Source organism: Rhinopithecus bieti, unplaced genomic scaffold (assembly GCF_001698545.2).
Source record: "Rhinopithecus bieti isolate Rb0 unplaced genomic scaffold, ASM169854v2 scaffold_5889, whole genome shotgun sequence".
Taxonomy (NCBI): Eukaryota; Metazoa; Chordata; class Mammalia; order Primates; family Cercopithecidae; genus Rhinopithecus; species Rhinopithecus bieti.
In genome coordinates, this window is record NW_016805277.1 from 463993 (window position 1) to 485187 (window position 21195).

Below are 21195 nucleotides of genomic sequence, written 5' to 3' on the forward strand. Positions count from 1 at the left end.
ATTTGAATATGTAATAAATATTTTTAAATTATTTAGATACTTTACATTTTCCCATACCATGTCTTCCAACTCTGGTGTGTACTTTATCCTTACAGTATGTCTCAATGCAGATGCTAGATTTTCCTCAAATATTTGATGAGTATCTAGAACTCATAAAATTTCAGTTGTAAAAGTAAATTGACATACCCAAGTTGTTCCAAACATACTTAAAAGTTTCCCAATACCTTGAATCCTTGGGTCTGCCTTTTATAGTTTTCACTCCTTCCTGTTGACAGGCTGTAACTGTTTTTCAAATTAAATTTAAATTTAAAAAATTTCTCAGTACCATTAGTCATATTTTAAGTACTCAAAAGCCTCATGTGACTAGCAGTGACTGTCCTGGACAGGGCAGGGTGTAGACCGAGATGCTGAGGGGTTGCTTTGCAGCAGAAACATGCCCTTTCTACAGGACTGGGACCATCGCTCCTCCCATTCAACTCCACAGCATCTCCTGTTCCCCCAGCTCCATTCCAGAAGCGTCCCCTGGAAGAGCCACCTGTTGCACCATTTCCACAGCTGCTGTGACCAGGGGAAGGTCCCTCGGCACTGCACATGGATGTGCCTCTGTCCACGGTCTAAGACTGCTCACAAACAAGGCGTGGAACACGAAGGCAAAAATGATGAAGATGTTTTTCAATTTGCTAACTAGCTTTCTCTTTGAAGACACCAGCCAATGTTTGACTTGTTTCCCTGTGCATGCTGGAAGTATCTGGACATGAAGAAAGGATGAGAGAGTTCGAGTTGGGAGGGACAGCCTGCCAACAGGGAGGACAGAGGAAACTGTAAAAAGCAGACCCAAGGACTACAGAAGTATAGCCCCTGGGACCATTTAGTACAGGACAAACCGTACGCCTCACCCTCAGAGGGTAGCCCTGGATCACAGCCCAGAACAGGCATGGGGACCTGGACGTGCCACAAAAGCACATCACAATCTTTCTTGCCTTCTGAAATGGGGAATATGGAACACAATAAAACATTATGTAAAGATTTTCATGCAGAACAGCAGAAGGAAGCTGGTGAGCTCTCCAGAGCCAGGACTGCCCAGTCCTCAGAAAGCCAACATATGACCGTTGTGACCCACAGACATGTGTCTACGTGTGCATTTAAACCAAACAAACAAAAAAATTTAACCCCAAAAAATATAGAAATCACTTAGATTTGGTAGACAAGACCACTCTTACGTGCAGCCTCGCCTCTGGGCACATTATTTATTTGTCTGTTTTTGTTTGTTTCGGGGTTTTGAGACAGGGTCTCACTCTGCCTCCCAAGCTGGAGTGCAGTGGCACAATCACAGCTCACTGCAGCCTCAACCCCTGGGTTCAAGCGATCCTCCCACATTATCTGTTACTTGACTCCCCCTGCCCCCTCACCCCTAGGATATAAGCTCCATGAAGGAAGGGATTTTTCTTTCACTCCCTGCTGTATCCCCAGTGCCTAGCAACGGCGCCTGGAACTCAGCAGTTTGGATGGCTGGATGTACTCTAAGCTGCCCCCTAAATTCAACACCCTTTTATCATTCAACAGATATATGTTTTCCCATAGATCACCTGCCCCAAATTTTGTACAGATTGAATTTTTCATACAGAGAAAGTTCTAGATGCCCAGCTATTGCCCACTTACCTGCATCAGGTTCCCAACTGCCCCCAGACAGTGTGGCAACTTTCTCCAAGCTGCAAGAAGAAGGGGTCAACACACCCTGAACCCTGGGTGTAGAGTTCAGTGGCAGGATCCTTCCTCCCCCATACCTGGACCGTCAGCCTGCTCCCACTGGAAGAGCCAAGCAGCCCCAGCTTTCCCCTGGGTGCCCCCTGCCACAACGAGCTGTGAAGACCTCAAAGCCACAGAACAGCCTCTTCTATCTTAGGGTAGCCACATCAAGGTTTGGCAGTTCCACGTGATCTGCATGTGGTGGGTGCAGAAAATAGAGCTGCATTTTTCAGCAGCATTTATACCTGTGTTTAATTTCTGCTTACTAAGACAGGGAAAATGTTCTACCTAAAGGCCAGCTGACTGCTGGACACACATTTCCGGATTAACAGCTCTGTTAGAGATGCTTCCAACAAGCAAATGACCCCTCTGTGATGTCTATAATTATATCCATATAACATATAAATCTCAATACACTTTTAATAAGCAGTTAATACTCTGATATAAAATATTTACATCTCAACCAAATTCATCCTGCATGGAGTAGCCCTGGTTTACTGAGTTATTAAAACCACTGTCATCAATCAGTCATCCTAGCTAAACAGAGAACTGAGAAGCTAAAGAAAGCTTCCTTTCCACTTTCAGCCTAGGCTGAAGCCTGGAGTTTAAATATCACCAAATGTCTCTGCCCATTGTTCTTCACTAAGTAGCAGGACCTCTGTCACTGCAAAGCCATCCATCCTAGCATCCAAGCTAGAAACCCAAGAACCCCATGGAGCCTCCACCCTCTCCAGCATTAGACTGAGACATTATGAGGACCTATGGTGGGTCATAGGCAAGCTGCCAGGGTGGGAAGATGAGGCACATACCCTGCAGAACTCACAACACAGACAGCCAGTCATCACCTAAGTCCAGCTCAAATATCAAATCCTCTGGGAAACCTTCTTGAGCAGGGCTCCATCTTTCGGGGCAGCCAGACCACTGCAGCCAGTCATTCTCAATGCCCCTCACACCCCACATGCAACTGAGCAACAATTCCTATGGCTCTCTTTCCAAAATTCATCCAGCACTCACATCCTCCTCACACCCTCCACTGCTGCCGCCCTAGGCTGAGCCACCCCCATCTCTGACCTGGCTCATCGTAACAGCCTCCTCCCCAGTCCCCACCTGTCTTGGTGCAATAGAACAGCCAGAGCCATGCTTTAAAAACCTAAGTCAGAGGCCAGGTGCAGTGGCTCACGCCTGTAATCCCAGCACTCTGGGAGGCCAAGGTGGGTGTGTAATGAGGTCAAGAGATCGAGACCATCCTGGCCAACGTGGTAAAACCCCACTTCTACTAAAAATACAAAAAGAATTAGCTGGGCGTGGTGGTACATGCCTGTAGTCCCAGCTACTCAGGAGGCTGAGGCAGGTGAATCACTTGAACCCGGAAGGCGGAGGTTGCAATGAGACAAGATCAGGTCACTGCACTCCAGCCTGGTGACAGAGCAAGACTGTCTAAAAAAATTTTTAAGGCCGGGCATGGTGGCTCCAGCCTGTAATCCCAGCACTTTGGGAGGCCGAGGTGGGTGGATCACGAGGTCAGGAGATCGAGACCATCCTGGCTAACATGGTGAAACCCCGTCTCTACTAAAAATACAAAAAACTAGCCGGGTATGGTGGTGGGCGCCTGTAGTCCCAGCTACTCGGAGGCTGAGGCGGGAGAATGGCGGGAACCCGGGAGGCGGAGCTTGCAGTGAGCCGAGATCGCGCCACTGCACTCCAGCCTGGGCGACACAGCGAGACTCCGTCTCANTTTTTGTGATATTGCTATGCACATGCATTAAATAGTAAGATTTCACGGGTACTGTAATTTCAAAGTAGTGATAAGCAAAAATATTTCAAGATATCTGAAATAGTTAGCAAATCATATATTGCATAGGTTTTCTTCTAGAAAAATTTTGCAGTGTATCCATCTGACAAAGGGCTAATATCCAGAATCTACAAGGAACTTAAATTTACATTAAAAAAACAAATAATCCCATCAAAAAGTGGGCGAAGGATATGAACCAACACTTCTCAAAAGAAGACATTTATGCAGCCAACAAACATATGAAAAAAAAACTCATCACTGGTCATTAGAGAAATGTAAATCAAAACCACAATGAGATACCATCTCACACCAGTTAAAATGGGGATTATTAAAAAGTCAGGAAACAACAGATGCTGAAGAGGATGTGGAGAAAAAGGAATGCTTTTACACTATTGGTGGGAGTGTAAATTAGTTCAACCATTGTGGAAGACAGTGTGGCAATTCCTCAAGGATCTAGAGCCAGAAATACCATTTGATCCAGCACAATCCCATTACTTGGGTATATACCCAAAGGATTATAAATCATGCTACTATAAAGACACATGCAGAGTATGTTTATTGCAGCACTATTCACAATAGCAAATACTTGGAACCAACCCAAATGCCCATCAATGATAGACTGGATAAAGAAAATGTGGCACATATACACCATGGAATACTATGCAGCCATAAAAAAGGGATGAGTTCATGTCCTTTGCAGAGACATAGATGAAGCTGGAAACCATAATTCTCAGCAAACTAACACAGGAACAGAAAACCAAACACCACATGTTCTCACTCATAAGTGGGAGTTGAATGATGAGAACACATGGACACAGGGAGGGGAACATCACACACCGGGGCCTGTCGGGGGGTGGTGGGCTAGGGGAAGGATAGCATTAGGAGATATACCTAATGTAGATGATGGGTTGATGGGTGCAGCAAACCCCCATGGCATGTGTATACCTATGTAAGAAACCTGCATACTCTGCACATGTATCCCAGAACTTAAAGTATAATTTTTAAAAAAAAGAAGAAGAAAGAATAGAATAGAATAGAACAGAAAAAGAAAAGAAAAGAAAAGAAAAAAAGGTTTTCCATTTGGGGTGGTGACAAGTTCCTGGAACTAGATAATGGTGATGGTGGTGTAACATTATGAACGTACTTAGAGCCACTGAATTGTGCACTTTAAAATAGTTAAAATGGTAATCTTATGTTATGTGTATTCTACCATAATAAACAAAACCAAAATTTAAAAAAAAACAAAACTATACTTTCTGTTGTTGACAAAGTCACAAGTGTCTCTATACTTCCGTGGGAGTTTTTTGTGTTTTGCTTTCTGTTAGGGTTTTTTTTTTCTTTTTGCCTACATTCACAAGCAAAAGGTGTACTAAATTTCACTTAAAGTCCAATGAAAATTAAAAATAAAGATGTGATTTTTTTCCATCCAAGTGGGAATTTGAATCCCATTCAGAGATCCCCTGAACACTGTCCACAAACCCCCTGGGAGTTCTGTGATCTGCACCCCTCACCTCTCTGCCCTGTCTGTGCCTCTCCTCCGTGAGGCGTCACTCTGAGCATACCGGCCTCCCTTGCTGTTCCTGAAACACACTGGACACATTCTTGCTTTATGGTTTCTTTTGCCCTTCTCATGATCCAGAAAGACCTTGCTCCTGCCCCTGTCTACACAAATAACATCTACCTCTAAGTCTTTGCTCAAATCTCACCTTCTCATGTGACAGGACATACCCTGTATACCCCCAGCATTTCCTAAACCTCTAGGCCTACTGTTTTCTGTAGCCTTTCTTACATTCTAGCATACTACATCAACCACTTATTTATTATAGTTGTGTATGCTCATTCTCTCTTCTCCTTTTCCTCCTTCTCCTCCTCTCTTCCCTCCCCAACTCCAGTCTCTCCATCTCTCCCTTCAACCCTTCTTTCTCCTAGAATATAAGTTCCCTGAGGATAGGGATGGTTGTCTATATGTTTGGTGATATAGCATTAGCTCCTAGAATAGGGCCTGGCAGATAACAGAAACTCAAATATTGGCTGAATAAGAAATTAACAAACGAATGAACAGCCCGCCTCCTCAGTGGTCTCACCCTGACACTAGTCTGCACCCTCACTTGACATCTGATCACATGCTCCTTTCCTCAGATGTGCCAGGGACTCCATCACCTCTGGAATGGCCTTAGTGGGACCCTTGGGGCCTCCACACTTGCTGGTCCCTGTCCACCTCTCCAGCCCCATCTCAGCCTCTCATCCTGAGTGTCCCATCTCTCTGTATCTACCCCTCTTTTACCATTTTTCAGTCTTCCACTTGTCTCTGTCTCTCTTTCTAAACTGAAGTCCACAAGACTCTATCTGGTGTAGTTCACTTTTGGGTCTCAGGCATCCAGCTCCAGGCCTGGTGCCCAGCTAGCACCAGGAACTGTTTGATGGATGAATGAATGACTGGAGCAACTAGTGGCTGAAGCAGGAGCAGAACCCTGTCTGGGTGCCACTCAGGCGGCAGGCTCACTGATACTGAGCACATGCCCTGGGTGGGGCGTGTCACTCTGGCTCCCGACTGAGTGTTTCACCCGGGACCCACAGGAGCTGGTTCTCAGTGTGAAGAGATAATCCAGCTAATAACAAGATTAGTTCAGGCACATCCCCTAAACCATAAGCTTGAAATCTCTACCTGGGCAAATGTTTGGCTGGCCTCTGCCAGGATCCCTATGCTCACCAACCACAGGTCCTTCCCCATCACGCATGGCTCCTCAGCTCTGACAAGCCACCCATGGGGCACAGGCAGGGGCTCAGAAATGAGCAGCCTGGAGGCTCTGATGTCCCTAGTGCCACAAGTCCCCACTGCACTGCACTGCCAGCTCCACCCCTATGACACCACCTACTCTTCCCTGTGCCAAGAAAGGTGATTATGTGGGCACCGTGGAAAAGAAGACCCCAAGAGGGCAAACACCAATGACTCTGAACTGACAAGTGACATGTGGTAGCACCTGGGAAAGCAGGCTCTAGGACTGGGCCACAGCTCATGTAGAGCAAAGGTGTTGCCATGTGTCTCAGTACTAGCATCCAGAGCCTGTGTCTAGCCTGGGCGCTTCCGCCACCCTTCACATCCTCATCTCCTGCCAGCTCCCTAACTGGAACAGACCACAGCTCCAGGGGGACGGCTGCGGGAGGGTTACACAGAAGGCTTACAGGGGTCGTGTTAGCCAGTGGTCGAACAGCAGAGGGAGTGGAAATGTTCAAGGCTGAGGCTGAGGTCAGGGAGAAGTGGCCACATGGCCAGGACTGCCCAACTCCAAACCCCTCTCTCATTATGGCCCTAATTCTGTCACATGCTAAGTTAAGACCCTGGACAATGTAACCTATAAGAGCTGTGCTATCTCACATGGTAGCATCTAGTCACCTTAGCCATTTAAATTTAAATGCACACTAACTGAAATTAAGTAAGATCGATCATTTAGTTCTTCAGTCACACCACTCCCACTGCAAGGGCTCAACAGCCACATAAGTGCTGGTGGCTACCATATTGTACAGCACAGAACAGTACAGTTCACTCATCACAGATGAAGTTAAATAATTTAACTGTTGTGAAAAAAGCTCAGCATGGTGCCCAACACATAGTAGATGTTCAATATCCTCCACCCTTACCATAAGCTCCAGACACTCCAGGGACTCTTCACTGCCCTTGCCATGCTACCACCTTGAGGCACTCTTGGCTAGCAGCTGCTCAGTCCCCACAGCATGCCTGCCTTGGGTTTGGGAAATAAATTAGTATCCTCTGTGCTCTCCACTGCTACTTAATGACTATGTCATCATCACCCCATTTTACAGATAGAGAAATGGCAGCCCACAGAGGGTAAGAAATGTACCCACAGTCAGGAGACTGGATGCTTACAAAATTACTGAAAGGGCTAGAAAATGGGCTCTAGGTGGGCCCCTAGGAATGACTTCCAGAATCCCACTGAGCTGACTTGCCAATCTGGAAGTCAGGTGTTGTAGACAGAATAACAGCTCCCCAAAGATGTCCATGTCCTAACTCCCAGAACATGTGAACATTCATTTTTGTGACAAAGGGAATTTAGGATAGCAGATGATATTACAGTGGTAAAGTGGCTACCTTCAAGTTAAGGAAATTATCCTGGATTATGTGGGTGTATCCAGTGACTACAGTATCCCAGTGTAGACACGAGGGTTCTGAAATGTGGAAGATGAAGAAGAGTCAGTGTCAGAGTGATGTAATGAAAGAAAGACACAACCAGTGGCTTTGAAGACAGAAGGGTCTTCTCTAGACCCTCCAGAAAGACATGCAGCCCTACCAACATCTTTATTTTAGCTCAGTGGAACCCATTTTGGGCTCCTGACCTTCAAAACTATAGGATAATACATTTTTGTTGTGGTAATTTATTATAGCAGCCACAGGAAATAAATAGTTTTTGGTACCAGAAGTGGGGCTACTCTAACAAATACCTAAAAGTGTGAAAGTGACTTCGAAACAGAAGTTGCGCAGTCTAGAAGAATTTTAAGGAGCATGATAGAAAAGCCTAGGTTTCCTTGAAGAGACTATTAGAAAGACGGATTAAGTTAACAACTTTACTAAGACTCAGAAGGAATGAGAAACATGGTAAAGAAAACCAAAATCACTTTAGAAAATACTTCAGTTGTTGTGAATGAACTATTTGTAGAAATACGGATGTTAAAGGTGCCGCTGGTAAGGGCTTAGAAGAAAATGAGAAAATGTTATTCAAAACTAGAATAAAGAAGATCCTTGCTATACAGTGGCAGAAAGTCAGTGGAATTGTGCCCTGCAGTTATGTAAAAAGCAGAACTTGCAAGTGATGAACTTGTGTATTTAGTTGAGTAGCAGTTCAAGAAAAGTGTTAAAGGTGTGGCCAGGTTTATTTTTACTCCTTATAGTAAAATGAAAAAGAGAAGAGATAAACTGGGCAAGTGTGGTGGCTCATGCCTATAATCACAGCACTTTGGAAGCCCAAGGCAGGTGGATCACGAGGTCAGGAGTTCGAGACCAGCCTGGCCAACATAGTGAAATCCTGTCTCTTCTAAAAATACAAAAATTAGCCAGGCATAGTGGCACACGCCTGTAGTTCCAGCTACTCAGACGGCTGAGGCAGGAGAATAGCTTGAACCCGGGAGGTGGGGGTTGCAAATGAGCCGAGGAGCCAAGATTGTGGCACTGCACTCCAGCCTAGGCAACAGAGCAGACTCCGTCTCAAAAAAAGAGAGAGAGAGAAAAGGTAAACTGAAGGAAGAATTGTTTCTGGTTGCTGTTTTTTGGTGTGTGTGTGTGTGTGTGTGTGTGTGTGTTTAATGAACCATGACTTGATTTAGGGAAAGTCTCAGCCTACCTAGATTGTAAAAACACTAAAATTAAGAGTTACCTTCAAGAAAGTGTGACAAGAGGCAAAAATAAGAGTGTGGCTTGACAACCCATTGCTAGGAAATCAGAAAGATCAAAAGATTAGTCACACGAAAGGCTCTTAGAAAACAGCATGACTTATCTATCCTCTTGAACATCTCAGCAGAAGCCAAAATAGAGATGAGATTTTCTAGAAAAGACTGGTGGAGGAGGAGGAGACCTACAAGATTCTTTTTTGTTTTTTTTGAAATGGAGTCTTGCTCATCGCCCAGGCTGGAGTGCAGTGGCGCGATCTCTGCTCACTGCAAGCTCCGCCTCCCAGGTTCACGCCCTTCTCCTGTCTCAGCCTCCCAAGTAGCTGGGACTACAGGTGCCTGCCACCGCGCCCGGCTAATTTTTTTTTCCGTATTTTTAGCAGAGACGGGGTTTCACCGTGTTAGCCAAGATGGTTTCTATCTCCTTACCCTGTGATCCGCCCACCTCGGCCTCCCAAAGTGCTGGGATTACAGGCGTGAGCCACCGCGCCCAGCCCAAGATTCTTAAGAATGTTATGCCAGCAGAAACACTGCAGTTTTTACTGAAGAGGGCTGAGAGGAGATGGAAAAGATTGTAGGACCTTTGAAAATCTCCAGGCAATAAATAGGCTGATAAAACTCCTCAGCTGCAAACACAGGCTACCTTTAAGGAAAAAGGAAGGCTGACTCAGAAGGTGGAGTCTTGAACCCAGATGGTGAGCCATGATTTAGAACCCTCATTCTAAAATGAGGGGGACAAAAGTCAAAGCCTCAATTCCACCCATGTAAAATGAGCCCATAAAGGGGTTCACTCTCAGAGTGAGGGTGAACTACAAATAAACTAGCCCTCTTGTGAACCTGTAGCTCCTGTTCAAATAACCGGAGAGTTAAATGAATCTCATGTTTAAAATAACAGACAGCATTCCACAGCCCAGAGGAAGCAAATAAAATCCTCTCTGAAAGAATTATTTCTAAAATAATTTAGCATTAATGACCAGCACATAGTCAAAAACAACCAGGCACACAAGGAAATAAGACATCAAGAATCAGAAAACTGAAACAGATTTACAACACTTCAGATAACAGAATTTTCTCAGAGTCTATTTAAAAAATTATGGTTATGATGTATAAAAAAAAACAAAAAACAAGGTGGAAAATAGCTACAGGGACAACTGCTCTAAGAACCAAGAGATGAACACGAGTTAACTAGATGGAAAGGAAAAAGAGAGGGATGCGGGAGGAAAGGCATTCCCAGCAAAGAAGCCAATAGGCTCCATGTTCTATCCCCCCAGGAGGCCTCTGTATGTCAGATATTAAGAAAGAGGCCAGCATGGAAGGAATGTAGAAAACAAGGGGACAGGGAAATAGTGTGACATTGAAGAACTGAGATGAGCAGAGGCTGGATTCTGATAAGCATTTTGGCCTCTGTCTTGAAAATAATCACTGAATGTTACCATTGAAGGAGCCTTGAAAGATTTCAAATAGGAGTTGGGCTAGACAAACTTGGAGTTTTGGAGAATTCTGGTCTTCTGCTCAGCTCTGAAAGGACCTTCTCCCCTTTTTCTCTGGAAACTCACACAATCCCAAGATCCATACTGAGCCAACACTATTGCCCCATCAAGCAGGTAGTAACACTGAGACCCTGAGAGAGGCAATGACCTGTTTTAAGGGCCCTGTTGAGTAACCGAAGTCTGTTGGGCTCGTTTCATCTGGGGATATAGCACAGAAAAAAAAGTAGGTAGAGATGTCACTGTTGGCAGAGTCAACTAGAGGGTCGCATCACCTGAGGCCTGCTTAGACTAAATATCCACGAGTCTCCCAGCACCATGGTCTTGAGTAGTCTGAGTTCCCCAGTAACATGAATCACACAACCTCAGCAGGCAAGGTAGTGCATGTGTGTGTGTGTGTGTGTGTGTGCACACATGCATGTATACGTGGAGAAGGAGGGGCAGGATCTAAGAAGAAGGGCCAAGGTTTTCATCTCCAATGCTGAACTGAGCCCAGATGTTCAGTATGGGTAAGGTTTCTAGGGAACATTTGCAACCCCTATAAATTGGGCCCCATTTTGTGGGAGAACAAACATACTTGCCTCCTCAGCAGCTCATGAAGCTCCTCCCTCCTCATGCCAGGTAGGAGGCACCGTAGACACATCACCCACCCAGGGCCCAGCCACTCCCACTCACACACCACTCATTCCTCCCAGGCCTTTGTTTCTGCACGTCCAGGAGCTGCCAGCCTTCTCCTTACTCCACAGCAGGCTCCCAGAGGATCCTGGACAAGTCTTGACCCCATCAGGAGCCAATACCCACTCGCATTCCCTGCTCTGAGCCTGCCAGGGGATCCTTACAGGGGAAGCAGGCAGACCACCTTTGGCCCAGGCTCCCCAGGCAGTGGTGGGGCCTTTGAGGGGAAAGTTCATTTCATCAATCAGCTCATTGTTGGCCTGCCAAGTGCAGGCTCGTCCTCCCCCGGTGTGTCACTGGGCACTGTTGACACAGATGTCAACTGTCAAGGGTGCCCTCCACCCTCCGCCTTCCTCCTGGGGCATCCTGCAGGTCCAGCACAAGGGCCTCTGTCGCAATGCTCCCCACTGGCCCCTTGCAACCAAGATTGCCACACCTTTGGAATTGCCAAAACTTGACTGGATACTTCATCATGTGGATTGGCCATGAAGGCTGCAGCTGACTCGGCCAGGTATGGCAGATACTTGACTGTTTGCCAGATGACAAATCCCAACTGAGTGAAACCTGCAGACTTCACAGTATCTGTGGTGCAAGCTTCCTCCCGCCCGCCCAATAGAAGTGGCAGGTGGTAGCTTTCTGGGGCCCATTTCCAGCATGGGAAGGAGGAGTTCACATCCCCACAATCTGTGCATATATGGGCCCAGCCAGCAGGCTAAATCCATGGCAATGGCTGAGCTATCCTTGTTCCCTCCAGACCCATCCCACGCCTGCCTCCAGGAAGGGCTGGGGAGCAGTGAGCACATGGGAATCTGTGCAGTGGGCCCCAAGGGGCCCTGTCCCCATTCCTGTCCTTCACTAGTCCCAGGGAACTCAGGATAGAGGGCAGCTACATTGTGGCAGCCCTCAGGTGGAAAAGACCACACAATTGCAGGCATCATGAGGAACCACCAAAATCACTTCATGCTGGGCCCCAAGGAAAGCTGTTAGAACCCAAGGAAAAAGACATGATGCGCAGGACACTTCACTCCCTAGGTCACCATGATTCTGAGTTATTTGTCATGTTTGTGGATTCCAAGTATGTCCACATGCCATGGCAGAGAGGTACTTGGGCTCCCATCTTCATGGAGAAAACATGCTTACAAAGAGAGAGAGGAGAAAGACACAGAGAGAGATTACAGCACAAGGTAGGAAGTATGCCCAGTGAATGGGTCCATGGAAATCACAAGGAAGGAAAATCACTGTGTGCTAGAGTAGACAAGGAAAGCAGGCTTCCCAGTGGGGCTGGATTTGTTCCAGCATAGCCAGGTGCAATCTAGGAAGCGTGATGGCTTAAACTAGAAAATGGGGCGAGCATACCACTGTGTGAGGACACTGAGCCTGGAACCACAGACTGGCTGAGGCTTTCTGGTTCAACCCACCATCGCCACTGTTGTTCAGCTAGGAAGACCAAGGCTTGCAGGTAAAGGGACTTCCCCAAGACCACTCAGTCAAGTGGGAACTGGTGCCCCAGCCACCACCGGAGATTGCTATACATGGCAGAAGATGATGCCCTGGGCCCTTTCTCAGGACATGCTGTTATCCACATGGCTTATGATCCCTTCCCAATCATCAGGCAAGATTTAGTACCTGGAGCCCAATTCTACAGAGCTGTAGCAAGAGATTGAGCAGAAAAGACAGGGGTTAGGAGCCAGACAGCACCCTGGTCTAGCTCACGCCAGGACAGGCTGACAGGATAGGGCTTTAGGTCTTCCCATTTTGAAACCTCTATGAAATAACTGTTTTGAAATCTTGCTCAATTTTGAAATTTCTTCAAGATAAAACCAAATCTGGTTGTGATGAGTTGATACCTTGATCACTGGCCTGGTATGTGGTAAACTGTCTCCCCTGTCCTCATGACCTTGGGGGCTGGCTCTATGAGCCCTACACTGTAGCCTGTCAGCAGGAAAAGACCTGGCACAGTGTGGGTCTCTGCCCTGGGAAAATGCTGCCAGTGGGAGGCAGCTGCCTGGCATAGCAGAGGAGACACACCTGGACTCCCTCCTCAATGCTCGAGCTCCAGGTCCTGTATCTATCATGGGGCTGTGGCACATAATAGTATCCAATGGTCATGTGTTGCCCTTGTGGTCCCGATACCAGTTCTAAAAATCATCCAGGCACCTACAGTTTACCTGCCAAATGCAGTCAGTCCATGGTTTCCTCCTTCCAAAAAGCTCCACCAGTTGAACCAAGGCATTGCTTGGGAAGAACTCTGAGCTGCACAGACCACAGCCTTGGCCCATGACCCAGTACAATCTTAAAAGAGGCCCAGGGCCCAAAGAAGCTAATTGGCTTGCTTTTCCACTGAAGGGAACAGGTACCCTGGACGCTCCCACAGCCAACCACATAGAGACCATGTGCGAAGCTCTTGGTTTGATGGAAGCCATGGACTTTTCTATCTAGAAGGTCCTTCAGAAGGCACATCTCCTCACCCCCGCCTCATCATACCTTGAATATGGGGCCGCTGCAGTGAAGAATATCCCAGAAGGCCAGCCTATTTTCTAAGTCAATATTTCCTCCCCGGGACAGAACAACCAACGAGGCCAAGATGAGGATCTACACGGGTGAGGTGGGCAAGAGCATCCAGGGCTGGTACAGATGACTTGGACATAGCAGTAGTAGGTCCACCATAAGATGCCTCAGTTGGCAGGACTTTATCTTTCTTTTCCACCATGATAGAAATTCAGTCCTTTTCCACTGCAGCAGAACATACAATTCTGCTGGTTATGCAACTCAGGTCATGATTCAAGTTCTATGTGAGTTGGGCAGTTTAGTCATGTTTGAGAAATACCTCCAAACACTGTTCACTCACTGAATAGACTTCTTCTGAGCACTAAGCCACAGGCTAGGAACCAGAGCAGCGCCCAGTCCAGCAGGAGCAGATGAGGGCCTTTCCGCTGGGAAGCGAGCAAATGGAACACACTCTCTCTTGAGCTGTGCCCACCTTTCACGACTCCCTCCAAGGCCAATCAGGCATATCTGCCAATCGCCAAGACCGCAGAGCACAGTCAAGAGATCACGAGTTCTGACCTGGAATCAGCCACACAAACAGCTTCAACCCTCTAGGCCTCGACTATCCCATCTGTATCATGGGGATAAAAGGAGCAGCCCTGGGTAACACCAAGAGCTAATAGGAGGTGGCTTAAACAACAAAGGTGATGTCCCTCATCATCACTGTTGGATCACTCCTGCAGAGGAAGGGAGAGGGAGCCAGGGACCAGGGTACCCTCCTTAGGAAGGGCTCTCAAATCTGTCCTCACATCCTGTCAGTGCACACCTACTCTAAACAAGTCTCCTGGCTAGGCCACCTCCCCCTTTTCTCACCAGAGCTGTGCCACAACCTAGACTAGAGCTAGCCACCCTTCCCGCCCCAGGCAGAGGCAGGAGAATGACACAACTCAACACCCTGTTTAATCCTGCTCAACTTCAAAGCTAGGACGGTGTTGGGGAAGGAGACAGGTCCTCACTGTGACTTACCTGCAAACAAGGTCACTACCCACAAGACCAGGACTGGTCTGCCCTGGAGGTAACCCCAAGAGTGTGAAGGAAGGTCCTCTCTCCACCTGAAAATCTCTCTCCCAATATCTGCATGGCTTCAGTTCATACCAATAGATTGAATTTCTTTGGATGCTAGAGAGTTTTGGAGGCTTGAGAGTTCCCTGTTAATAATTGCTAACATTTTTGGCAAGTGAGCAAGTCATTGTACCAAACACGAATTTAAACCTCATAACAAACCTCATAACAAACATACAAACGAGGCAGGTATTCTTATTATGCCCATTTCACAGATAAGCAAAAGGAAACAGGTTCAGAAACATGCCCAAGATCACACAGCTAGTGAGTGGCAGACCCAGGAATTGAACACAAGCTGTCCGATTATAAAGCCCATGATCTTAATCTTCACACCTTAACCCACCGGGGACTTGGGTTTAGGAAGGTCATTTACAAACCATTTTCTAAAAAGCCCTAGAGTTGCATGGTGGCACCTCAGGAGCCACCAAAGGCAGCAGAAGGAGCAGAGGGCGAGGCTCCAGTCCCCTCCCCCATTTTAACCAAAGCAGCTTTCTTAAGCAGAATCTTAATTTTTAAAAAGAAACAATTCCTAATTAGTTTCTAATTTCAATCTAATTGTAAAAATAGATCTCACCAATTGCTTGAACCCAGGAGGCGGAAGTTGCAGTGAGCCAAGATGATGCCACTGCACTCCAGCCTGGCGACTGAGCGAGACCCCACCTCAAAAAAATAAAATAAAATAAAAGATCTCACCAGCAAAAACAGTTCTGAAATTTTCTTCTTTAGGAAAACCCCAGCTCATACTTTACAGAATTTCATTCCCAAGGGATCTTCTGATTTGGGGGATGAGACACAAGGGAGGTTTTCAGGAAAAACTTAGAAGTCTTCAGAATGTAGCTGAGAGTCATCAAGCTCAGGGCCTTGGAAACCAAGCGTCTCCTCCTTTCTTCCCTAATCATCTTGGGTCCAGAAAAGAAAATGTGATCACAAGGTTCAGAAATGTGGCTGGCACCAGTAAACAGAGTAGGGAACCCAACTCCTTCCACCAACACACATAGACATACACTCTCTATTTCAGCCTGTCCTTAGCATGCACTCAGATGGAGTGATCTCTGAGCCCTGATCAGCCACAGCCACTTATGGGGCATCCCAGGACATCCATGTGGGAGCCATGAGCCCAGGATCCTCAACTGAAAGTAAGTCAACGATGGACAGAGGGATCACGGCTGTGATGGGGCCCTAATATCATCTCCCTTTGCATGGAGACAGGGATGACCTTAGAGGATAGGCCAGGACTGAGAACAGTTTTTAGGGAAAGGAGTCAAGACACCCTCTGGCTTCCCAGCCCACTGCCAGGGCACAGAAAATCCTGGGGCATCATGGACAAAATCCTGGGAAACTCCATACAGCTCGTAACTGGGCTTCGTCTCCTCATTCCCTCTCCTGGCCCTCCTTCTCCCCTGAAAGCTGCCACAAACCTTTCAGCCTGGACCTCTGAGGAACAGCCATGTTCCTTCCTGCTTTCCCACTTTAAACCCCCCACCCCGGGAAAGAGGCATCAAAACCTGGGGAAAGCAGGGGACAGTGTGGCTAAATGAGAACCACGCAGGAGAAAGACACAGGAGTGGGTGCTTGATGGCCACAATACCACCCAGTCACAGCAGGCTACTCCAAAATACCTTCACTTCCACGTGGCTCAATCACTTCTCAGAAAGCCGAGGGCTCCCTCCCCACCCAAGGACCCCCATTGATAGTCATGGCTCTGGCCCCAAGGGGCATTTGCACAGCCATGGCAAGGCTGCTGTATTGTACAAGATCCAAGTGAAGTTCGATTTGGAATCAAAAAATGCTAAGTTGGAAGAGCCACACCCCCTGGAACATGAGCCCTCCCACCCCAACCTACAATTCCAATTTCCCCAAGAGATAACCTGGATCTCATCTGATGGTGCCATTGCAGGGGTCAGCTCAGAGAGACTGAGGGTCTTCTGTAAGATATAACAGGTCCCTGCATTGCTCCTGTCCCAGAATGAAGAGGCAGCAGCCAGGAAGAGGCACAGGCCTTGCTGTACACAGAGAGACAGCCTTGCTCCCATCTCCCCCACACACATGCAGCACCCCCAAAGCAGCCCTATGTTCCCCTCGAAGGACATCCAGGTAAGATGCTCAGGTCCGAGAGGGGTGAGCACATCAGTCTGTCCATTCAACCTGTTTGCTCAGCTTAATCTGCCCTCCCCATTTAACAAGGGTTCAAAAGAGGTTTCACCAGCTCCCACCGCCCAATCGGGCGGGTGCCTTTCTCAAACCCCACACTGGCAATTACTTCCAATTACACGATGTGACAAGGCTTTGGGGCCTGGGCTCTTAACTCAGGCCCTGCATTATGCAATGTTTTTAATCCTCTTACTTAAGGTGGAAAACCGATATGGTGCTCTGAGTTCACGTGAATGACTAGAAAAAAAATTCTAAGAAATAAAAACATCGCCATTAATATCACCTTACAGGCTCCCTGAAAGGATTAAAGGATGCATACTTTGAATTTTCAAACACCCCTGCTGAACTCTTTTGCAGCCTTTTTGATGCAAACGTTCCTCAGAGGGAGACGGACCAAGTGGGGATTCCCTGGTGAAGAGAGTAGTCCCTCCATGGCTGTGGGGTGAGGTCCATTAGCAGGAACCCTGGATCCCACCAGCCTGTGCCCACGGCCAGAGCCAGGGCTGCGTGGGCCTCGCGCTACCCCAGAGCAGCCGGGGTACACAGACTGGAGCTCCCCTATCCATGCAAAGCTGCCCAGAGCCAAAGCCTACACGTCCCTTGTCCCTAAGGCAGGTCCCACCTCACTTGGCTGGGAAAGATCCCTACCACCCTGCCCCCAGAATGCCCAACCCTCTGGACATTCCCACAGACCCCACAGGCCACTGAGATAACCCACTCAACAAGGATGGAGGAGATTTCTTGAGTAGCTCAGGCCCTGACAAGGTGGGAAGGCCCCCGCATTCCCATTAGCAGGTCCTTAGCACACAATGGGCTCCCTGATTTCTTCACCATGAGCTCTGCTATCAGTCCTTGCCAGGCTGCCATGCCACAATGAAGTCATGCATTGGCCAACCAGCAATAGGTGGGCAGGGCAGATGGACAAGCACCCAGGACCTGCCCTTCAATGCCCAAACCCAGCCCAGGGCCTGGCCTTTGAATGGAAGGGAACAGCCCAAGACCAGCAGGTACAATTACAGTGGCTGGGCCCATTAAACCCTGGGAAGAAAGAGCTGCCTGGTAATTACCCCTAATCCCCTTCGAGTCTTTGTCTGCTAGCAGCACTGCTGTAAGCCTAATGGTGTGAGATAAGTGGCCAGACTCCCCAGCCTTCCCCAGAGCTGCCTCAGGCAGGGCTAAGGTGGGGGCACCCATCAGCACAAGCCCACCAGGATGCCATTCCTAAAAGGCTCCTGTGACAGGACCCTCCACGAAGAGGCAGTTCCCACAGGACAACGAGGTCCCCGGGGCTATAAGATGGCGCCAGAGTAGGAGGAGGGTCCCAGACCCTGGAGGGGCCAAGTGTTTGAGCAAACAAGACTCACGTCACCTGGACTCCACAGCCATTTCCAAAACCATATTCTGATTATGCTGGGACCTAAATCCTGTACTCCAGGAGCCATACACAGGATGAGGCTTGTGGTACAGGGCAATTCACCAGAACAGTGTGCGGCCCTCAGAGCTTTGAAGAGTGAATGACCTGCCTGCCGCAAGTCATTCAGAGGCTTCCACAGGTGGGAGCTGGCCCTTCTGCTCTTCATAACAACCCAGAATAGAGGGGGTACTTATGGACACATAACATGCCCTTTATCCTCTGGCCCCCATGGCCCCAGTCAACACTTGCATACTGAGGTGCAGGGGTCCCAAACTCAGAAGCTCCTGGGCTCAGCTGTGACACAAAGAAGTGAAGTCAGCCCAGGGTGCATCTCAACACTGGCACAGGAAAACATGGCTCTACATGTACTGGCTCGTTTCCCTGAAACACAGTTCTCCCAGCCTCTCCCTTCTTCTCTAATAGAGATTTTGGTCCATGCCCATTTAAAGAAGGTTGCTCTTGGTGACTACCAAATCTTATTTCTCTAGAGAAGTCAGAAATCTAAATTTCTAGCCAATTATCTCATAGCTTTTTTTAAAAACAGATTCCAATAATTTTAAACACTGGATGAACCAATCAAATGTGTCTGCAGGACCCTAGTTTACAAGCTCTGCTGTCCTGGATTTGCCCGTTTCGGGGTCCCTCTACCCCTACCTCAAACCAAGCTCCTTGAGAAGAAAAACCACATCATGTTCATCCTTATAATCCCACCACCTAGTCTAGGGCCTGGCACACATCGGATACTCATTAAATGTTAGGTAACTGGTTGAATGAATAGTGAGGAAACTAAGGGCAGAACAGTTAACTCATCTGTGCAAGGTGACCCAGCTGGTGAGCACAAAGCAGACATGGGCAGCCAAGCCCAGGCCCCTGGCCCAGTGCACCTGCCACAGCACCTTGTTGCTTCCCTCAGCCCTAGTCATTCACATTCCTGGAAATAGCCCTTCTTTCAGTCCACAGTTCTTATCCACAGTAGTTTAAATTTTGATGTTTCAAATGATGTTTTACACAGCACCCCTCAACCCACCCCACCCATTGACAGCTTGGCTGCAGACCCCTTGCAAGCATGACAACTGGGGGTACATGCATAGTCTATGCGTTGGGCAAAAAGGTTTTCAGACCTCAGCAACCCTATGATGCAGGAAGAATGACCCCTCATGAGGGAGAGTACCTCCCTGAACCTAGGAGGCCCCTCTTGTCCAGTATTCTGAATTCTGTAAGAAGAAATGTAAATGAGGCCTTGGGACAACAGAATCCTGAGAAGTTCACTGGGGCTGGACATTCCACTACACATGGTTACCAGGCCCAAGAAGCCAAAGCACTAGGGCTAAACTTCCAGTTCAACACAGCAGTTCATCTCCTGCCTATATTGGTTATCTATTGGTGCATAATAATATCCTCACAAACATGGCAGCTTAAAACAATACACATTCATTGTCTCAGTTTCTAAGGGTCAGGAGTCTGCTCTTTCTGGGTCCTCTGCTTCAGAATCTCATCTGAAAGCTACAAAAAATATGTCAATGAGGCTGCAATCTCATCTCAAGGCAGAATATGGGGAAGGATTGAGATTGGCACCACCAATCTCATGTGGGGTTGCCATAATTCAGTTCCCGATAGCCCAAAGAACTGAAAGTTTCCTGCTGGTTTTCAGCTAGAGGCCACCCTCAGCTCCTCGCTGGGTGGTAGGTGGAGACTGCCCTCAGGTCCTTGCCATGTGGGCCTCCCACACTGCTGTTTGCTTCATCAAAGCCAGCAAGGGAGGGAGTCTCTGAGCAAGGCTGATGTTATGATCTGATGTAACATATCATGGAAGTGACAAGATGTTCTACTGGTTAGAAAGAAGTCACAGGTTGTGACCACACTCAAGGCTGGGGGAATTACACAAGGGCATAAGTACCAGCAGGAGGAGATATTGGGACCATCTCAGAGTGTCCACCACACTGCTGATATGGTTTGGCTGTGTCCCCACCCAAATCTCACCTTCAATTATAACTCCCATAATCCCCACGTGTTGTGCGAGGGACCCAGTGGGAGGTAATCAAATCATGCTGGCAGGTCTTTCCCATACTGTTCTCATGATAGTGAATAAGTCTCATGAGATCTGATGGCTTTATAAAGGGCAGTTCCCCTGTACATGCTCTTGCCTGCCGCCATGTAAGACGTGCCGTTGCTCCTCCTTCGTGTTCCACCATGATTGTGAGGCCTCCCCAGCCATGTGGAACTGTGAGTCCATTAAACCTCTTTCCTTTATAATCTACCCAGTATCACATATGTCTTTATTAGCAGCACGAGAGTAGACTAATACAACTGCTAACACAAAGTAAAGGGATTTTTTTGTTGCATAAGTCCTAGAGGATCAAGAGAAAGGAAAAGAAAACAAGAGCAGATAAGCGATATCAACACTATTGTGGAAGCCAGCAGGTAAATGAATGAGTGATACTGACTTAGATTCCAGCCTGCTATACCTCCAGTGGGTCAGCCTTCAACAAGCAAGCGGCTATGTGTGAAGAATCTCACAAAAACAAGAGAACTGGAGCCAATAGGTGCTTGGAAGGCAGAGGTGCGGCTGGAACAGAAAACAGACTGGCTTACAATCTTTAGAGTAATCGTTAGATCCCCCAGGTGCCTTCCCTCAGCCCTGACAACCAAGTAACAATTTATTCTTCAAACTTGCAGGAGAGATCCCTCTGGATCCAGGGGAAAAAAAAAAAAAACAACACTGAAGACTATGGTGAGATGCTATAACCGGGGATTCTATGAAAATGAACATACTCAACAACAAAATCCCCCAAGTTCCTTTTCTCTTTGGTTCTAAAAGTTATACGCGTCAGGCAGAAGACTGGATGATCCCTCTTCAGAAACTAACCAGTCCCTGAAAAACTCCTAAAGATGCCATTATTATATATATATATATATATATA